This window comes from Nannobrachium achirus (genome assembly GCF_963921795.1).
Source record: "Nannobrachium achirus genome assembly, chromosome: 6".
In the NCBI taxonomy this organism is placed as follows: Eukaryota; Metazoa; Chordata; class Actinopteri; order Myctophiformes; family Myctophidae; genus Nannobrachium; species Nannobrachium achirus.
In genome coordinates, this window is record NC_137815.1 from 10375193 (window position 1) to 10383337 (window position 8145).

Genomic DNA, 8145 nt, shown 5'->3' on the forward strand with positions numbered 1-8145 from the left:
CCTACATTAATTAAAAAAAGCCTTTACATGGGGGAATGGAAAAATATATTAATATATTAATATAATTATCTTAATTCTAAAGGTAATGTTATGTAGGTAGTGACACATTTTGGGAGAGGAAATATATTCCAAAACATTATGAAAATTGACTGTGCTTTTACTAAATACGTGTTCCTTAGAACTGGTGCTACATGGATATGGTCAAAGTTTTTCCAAAATAGCATACAAATTTCACACAATTTCCAACATAGGCCACAAAAAAAGGAGATATTAGCGTGAGTGGTGTGGCCGAGGCAGATATACCGCGAGTGACGGCAAAAACAGAGTAAGTGGCCAGTGTAAATTACTAGTAGCCATTGTGGCTAACGGTGGCTAACGGACGATTGGCTGCAGGACTCGCTCCGTCCAAATAATATAGGCTATAATGTGCACCAAGCGTCCTTCCCTGCTCGCAGCCAAGCATGTCTAGAGCGTCCCTTGAAGCGCTCGCTGGTGTGTCCGTGTCATGTCATTCTAATTTAGTCCATTTAGTTCCTGTAAGTAGATTAAAAAATAAAACCAGTTGCCTATATAATCATATTACGGGAGGGTCTTATTTTGAAATCCACCTTTTTAACAGGAAATGCTTCAGCGTGTTGTTATTATCTACTTGTTGCAGCCTACAAGATGTACACAGAAATCACATGGATTATCCACAACTTTCCAACATCCCATCGTGCATTGCACAGAATGTGCAGGCAGCTTCCGACGCCGCAGCCGAGAGTGATCTACAAGCTCACAACGGTTGCATCTGCGACGCGACGTGAGCTTGTATGTCTGCTGTTAACCGGAAGTGTCCTGCAAATAATTCTACAGTAAATTCTCGCGGAAACTGGTGGATACTGACACAAGCTTTTGACTAATCTAAAGTTCATATTTATGATATGAAAACCATGCTCCTGTGAATTAAAACAATGCACAGCGTTTGAAAGCAGCAATAGGTGAGTGGACTGGTTAATTACCTTCTGCTGGCATGGCTGTTGTTGTGGGAGAGGCGTCAGTAGCTACAGAGCTTTGATAAAAAGTTGGCGGTGCACTTAAACATTTCGGTCTTTTCTCTTCATAGTTGTTTATTTTGTCTTGCACCAGTGACTAGGCTGCTGGGTCTGCAATATCTCTCTGTGATACATTAGCGTTGTGCTCCGTGTGTATAGTCCTATACTAACAGGAGTGTTGTCAATTAAAATAAGCATCTCATCATGCCGTCATGTAACAGCTCATCGTCAGCACTTAAGGTTTCTTCTCTAATATGCCATTCTGTTTTTGCACGGTTGGAATTGGCTGCCTATCCGTGATGGATGGAATAAATCCACATTCAAAGACATATTTGACATGTATTTAATGATGGCGGGCTGGGCTGAGCTGGGCTGTGAAAATTGCGGGGGAAGGCTGGGCTGGGTCAGAAAATTTGCGGGGGCCCACGGTCCATAAAAAACCCTGACCCGCGCATCACTATCGCTCAGGACTGCGAAATGTTGTAGATGTGGTTCAGCACGGGAGCGTGTTGATATTTCGACAAAGCATCTTTTCGACGGTTAATTATTTCGACAAGGGTGAATGTTAACCTGGTGAAATGCTAACCTGCCGACGTGGGTGAGTAGCTAACCTGCAAACTTGAGTGAATGTTAACCTCTATGCCTAAACCTAACCCAAACCCTAACCCTAACCTCAGTAACCGTGAGGCGGGTGAGTAGCTAACCTGCCGACGCTCATAGTCGAAAGAATGACTCGTCGAAAGAGCAAGATTTCCCCGTTCAGCACAGCTCAAATGTCACCCGGCAGTGAGAGGCACTAACCAATGGGACAAACCTAAACGCCAGAAGAACGGCACTTTGTTGACAAATTAAGTGTCAAATTAAGTGTCAAATTAAGTGTCAAATTAAAATTAATTAAAATTAACGACAGGAAATGCCACTATAGGCAGCGTTATTCCGAGCTTGATGTGCGCTCACTGTAGCAAAAGTGGTGTAAGGCAGTGATACTCAAACTCTGGCCCGCAGGCCTCTTCCGGCCGGGGAAATCTCGCTCTTTCGAACGACCGCCAGTTTGACAAAGGAGTGTCGGGAGGGTTAGCGACTCACCTCACAGAGTTTAGATTTAGGGTAAGGGTTAGAGTTGGGTGTCGAACAGATTGAAGACTTTATTAGAAGTTTGCATAGGAAAAGGTACAGTTTCATGATCGTAAAGTTCACTGGTACAAGGTCTACTAAAAGGAGATCCTAGAAAAGACTAAGCTTATTTCCATAGGAAACCATTGAAGTATCTCATATAACATTGAATGACAGACGGATAGAACACAGTACTATGCAGTAGATATAGTCAGGGAAAAAGGGGAAAACATTAAAAAAAAAGAAAAAAAAGAACATACAGTAGGTAAATACAAGGAAGGGTCATGACATGTAGACGACATGTAGTAACAGCGAAGCTATCCCCTTCCGGCCAGCGGCGCAATTTTGACTGGCCCACTAGCTTAAAGCTATACTGTGTAAGTTGCTCAACTAGTGGTCAGTAGCGTCCGCGTCTTTCGGCCGTTTTTCGCCGCGGACCGGGCCTCACACCCCCGCGTCACCCCCGCGTCTGCCTCCACCTCGCCGAGATCTATCTTTAGAGGGGTCCCTGGTTCCTGTGCGTTCAGGCATTCCGGAGACACAGAGTGTTTCACCCGAGTATAGATAGAGACACACGGGCGCCTACAAATATGGCCGCCCTATTGTGATAGCTAGCGACCCCACTTCAAGATGCGCTGTGATTGGCCGGCAGTGTATAACCCTCACTGTGATTGGCCGGTAGTGTATGATGACGTAATTTTTCCGCGAAAACCGGACCCCGGTCAGGATCATAGAAAACATATAAAGAGAAGGCTTCAGAAGCTGAAAATAACGGAGTGGGTGTTCTAAAACTTTAGCGATTTAAGAGTTAGGACAATTTTAAGATTTGTTTTATAAAAAAAGTTACATGGTATAACTTTAATGTCCTCAAAGTCAAGCATCCAACAAAGCTTTAAACTGAGCAGGTTGAACCCCCGTTCCAGAGATAATGGCCAAAACATTTCTTTTTTTTTACCAGTGACTCTGCCCGAACAATTAGCGCAACTAAAACTTCATTGTAGGCCTAATGCAAATCAAATGAAAGAGAGATGTACTGTAGCTCTACAACAACTGCATCATTAGCCATTTGGTAGCTAAACAGTCTGGGTAATCTATTTTAAGTAGATTGTTTGTTTTGATTTGATTTTCCTTAGCCATAACTATCTATTTTCACAAGTTTATTTTCTGTTATAAGCCATTTGTTTTTATGTGGGCCAAGTCATAAATAACATTGTGAAGCAATTGAAAGAGAGATGTGCTCAGGTATCTTTAACTTATCCCACTTGATAGCAGGCAGACAGATAGACAACAACCCAGACAAATAGCAGACAAATGTACATTAGCTTGTTTTAGTGTTTGTGTGGAATGTGCTAATTGCAGAGAATTATTAAAAAGAAAGAAAATTTAGCAAATTACTTTGATTGTCTCACAATTGTCATTGACAGAATATAAACGGAATTCCAAGCCATAAAATAATGCAGAATGCACATTGCACTTGTGGAAAAAAAGCTAATAAAAAGAGAGAAGTTATCAAGTAATGCCATTTTATCCCCTTGACATTTTTGTAATGTGGCCCACAAGAAGTCAGAAGTTTGAGTATCCCTGGTGAAAGGCCACTGAAACAAAAAGGGTTAGGAAACAAACAGGCCAGGTGGCAGCCCAAGCAAAACCTGCTGCAAGGGAGTAAAGAGAGTTTCATGTCTCCTCGCAGAAGTCTTACGCATCAAGTGTACACATTTGTTTTCCTTACAGCATAAGGCCGGCTTTACACTGCCACTGAAATCTAGCCTGAATCAGATCTGAGTCACTTCAAAAGTGGAATCCGATTTTTTTAAAACAGTCTAAATCCAAACATGAAATCCGAAAAACCACATCCAGAGGTAGTTTCAAATCCGATCCATATCGGATCTGAGGACATCTGACTCAGTCTGAAAGCAGCAACCACATCCACCCCATTGAGTTATATGCAGGTCACATGCAAGCCACATCAAACTGGCCAAACGTCACTTGTGCTGCGCAACCCGAGCGCGGAGCCCTGACGTCATTACAGAGCGCGATTATTTACTATTTGATTACAGCGCATATTACAGCACGCTGAGCACATGAAAAAACAAGAGAGGAGAGAGAAAACACGTGAGCTAAATAGATACAACCAGAGAGAAGAGCGAAACACAAGAGTGAAGAAAAGGAGAGAAAAAGTTTTTGTTGTCTCTTGTCTGTTATGTCGCATTTCCTGAACATGTGATCAACTAGCGTCAACGTTGTGACGTGACGTCATGACACCGACGTCGTTACCACGGTAACCAAAGCAGATATGTAGACGCAGGGCAGCTTTGGGCTGACGCTGTTAAAATCAGTCAGAACGCACAGATCAGATCTGTGTCACTTGCAAATGCAGTGTGAAAAGTCGGGCCAAAAGATCAGATTTGAGAACCAAATCGGATTTGGTCTGGATTTGACTGCAGTGTAAAGCCGGCCTTAGTCCTCCTCCACAGGTGGCCTCACACACACAGTTTGAAACCCGAATCCATGCCGAAAACCCTGGCATGTCTCCCCCCACCCACTCACGGCCCGAACACACACACACATGCACGCTCGCACGCACGCATGCGCACGCCCGCACGCACGCACGCATGCACGCACGCGCGCACACACACACACACACACACACACACACACACAAACACGCACACACACGCACGCACGCACACACACACACACACACACACACACACACACACACACACACACACACACACACACACACACACACACACACACACACACACACACCAGTCTTATAACCAGTATTATAACCAGTCATAATATGTAATGCATGTACACACTGGTGTATGCCAGTGCACAAGTGCACTTTATATTCGAAAGCACTTCTCCCTCCCAAGTGAGAATTAAGTGATCAACCCCCTCCCTTATTTTACCTCCCCCCTTGTTTTTCTCCTCTACTCTGTACATAATAGTGTTTTATTTTTCTATCACGTAAAGATTCGGAGGACCCCCTATAGTAACTCTTGAGGACCCCCTAGGGGCCCCGGACCCCCTGTTGAAGACCCTTGATGTAGATAATGCGAACAGTGCTTGAAAAGCTCTTTCTAATTGCAACTTGATTACAACGTAAACAGCTTGTGTTAATATTTGCAAGCCTCTGTGATGTCCATAAGTGAGAGGCCTGCAGATTTCAGGAATGACCAAGAGCTACAGTATAGCATTGGCTAGTTTCTGTTCAGAGTACCCTATGTGATAATTGCCAGTCGCCACATATAGAAGACAATGCTTCCTGTATCCTTGATCTGTATCCTGAAACACTTGTTGTTGAGTTTCCCAAGTATGTGCATAAGCCTGTGCAAACAGCTGCCTCTAGTCAGCTGCTTGCTACAGCTTTGAGTGGAATTCTGACTTCTCAGATGGGATTTAGCCAGTAGCTGTTTAGACAGAGAACTGCAAAGTGGATTAAATGCTGCTGCTGAGAAATAAAAATACTCCCAACCAGAGAGCTTCATTCAGTGGAGCATATCTGCACCAGGCCGGGTGGCCAAGCCTGTGATGTCCTTCAATCTATGCCATGTTTATGACGTATGACTAAAATGTTCAACTCAGTGAGAGCCTCATAGACTTTCATTATAACATGGAAATATTTTGAAGAATATAAAGCCTGTAGCCTATGTGGAACGGATTATGTGGAGTTACTTTCATGGTCTACTGGCAGTGAATAACTTTGGTTCTTATGGATTCAGCAGTTTGCAAGATTATTACAAAAAACACAGGCACGCGCACGCGCAGACACACACACACACACACACACACACACACACACACACACACACACACACACACACACACACACACACACACACACACACACGGGAAACATCATCCCCTTGCCTTCAGCCTGATAAATATCGTCATTTTTGTGTGCGCACAATGTTATGTTATGTAATTATGTTCCGTTAATAAATATATTCATTTCTTTCCTCCATTATTATGTTATGACATTTTGCCTGAGACTAACAGGGTTGTAACAGCAGCAGTGTGAAGCCTCATAAATCATGCATTTAGTTTCTATGAAGCCAAGGTCCATTCAGGCTAAGGACTGCTTCAAAACGTGACTTTGGGATGAGACTATGTATTTAGATGCCCGTTTCCTCCCACTCCTTACACGTCAACGTTTTTGGAGTAAAAACTGTTTATTTTATTCTATGTTCCTGTAAAAACGTGTTATTTTCTTCCTGGGTGGGTGTGTTGTCCCTTTCTAACACTGGTTCCACACAAGTTGATACTTACAGTTTACAGTTTACAGTTTAGGCATTTAGCAGACGCTTTTAATCCAAAGCGATTTACAATAAGCAGATAACATCACAATAATAAACAAGATAATATGTCGGTACATCATCAACAATATAACAAATGCAAATGTATATCTATCTGGAAAAAACACAATATAATCAAAGTTCTAAAAACCTAAAAACAAAAACGTAAAGCAGAGCACTGTCACTGTGATTAACGACTATAGCGCGGCTAGATGACGCACACGCATGTGTGCACGCGCACACACACGCACGCACGCACGCACGCACGCACGCACGCACGCACGCACGCACGCACGCACGCACGCACGCACGCACACACACACACACACACACACACACACACACACACACACACACACACACACACACACACACACACACACAGGAACTGCTGTGAACCATTAGCACCAACTCAAATAACACTCAGTCAGGATTATAGTGTGTTGACAGAGGAGACAGATAGAGACGAGTGACAGAGGGAGGGAGAAGTAAGAAGAGCGAGTGAAGGGGGGGGCTGGAAATCTGGACGGGCACTCAGTCAAATAAGATAGACGAAGCAAGACAAAGACAACAGTTCAGAGTTTAAAAGAATAAGTGATTATATGTTGGTACTATTAGGAGACAGACTTACAATTCAATGCAGCAGAGAAATGCAATGGAAATAGGCCTAATAGGCCTATAGGCCTCGCAGAACACTAACTGGTCTCAGCTTATATATCGTCGTTGTCGGGTGGAAACCTTGTATGTCCAAAACCGTTTGTTTTGTATTTATCATTTTAAAAATGATTTAAACTAGTGAAAACCGCCGATCTACAAGCCGCCGATCTACAAGCACACAACGCCTCGCGGTGCGAGGCGTTGTGTGCTTGTAGATCGTCTGTTTTCACTACTTTTGTGCGACGGCCTTGTATGATGAAGCAGTGCTTTGCGAGATACGAAGTTTCTGCCCGACAGTGACGATATATATATATATATATATATATATATATATGATTACGAGCTACCCCATACATCGTCATAAACCCTATGTTTAACTCAAGAGTTAACACCCTTTTGCTGACATGAAATGTGATGAGTACAGGGAATGCAAATAACATTTTTTTAATTGGATTACATTTGATCCCGGCCAGACATGTCAGACATGCTTACATACATACTGTAGGCGATTTGAGCCTATGTCAGGAGGGGGGGATTCATCGACACGCATGCACGCACACACACGCACGCACACACACACACGCCATCTGTGAGGATGTGCACAGTATGCTACACTAAGGACATAATACCATGCAGTCAAAGAATCCTTAGAGAGTGCTTATTTAAGGAACCAGATAGGTTACAGATAATGTGGCACTTATATTGGTAAATAGCAGGTGGACTGGGCTCACATATCAACACATTGTCAACAGACAACACTATTAATCTGCTGCCACCGGTATGGCTAATACAGTACAAATCCATCATCCTATGTGAACATACAGTCATTATGAACACATAATAAAAGAGTACTACATCTGAAAAGTAGCCTACTTAAGCCAAATAAAACAATTAAACTAGCAGAAAGTTGCAAAGTAAGAACAACTAACAATGTAGCTAATAATGTAACATTCCATCCAAGTGTCACAGATTGCTTACATGTCCTTCACAGATAGAGATATTATTGTAGTTTGATCGACTTTCAGAGGAGACAAACT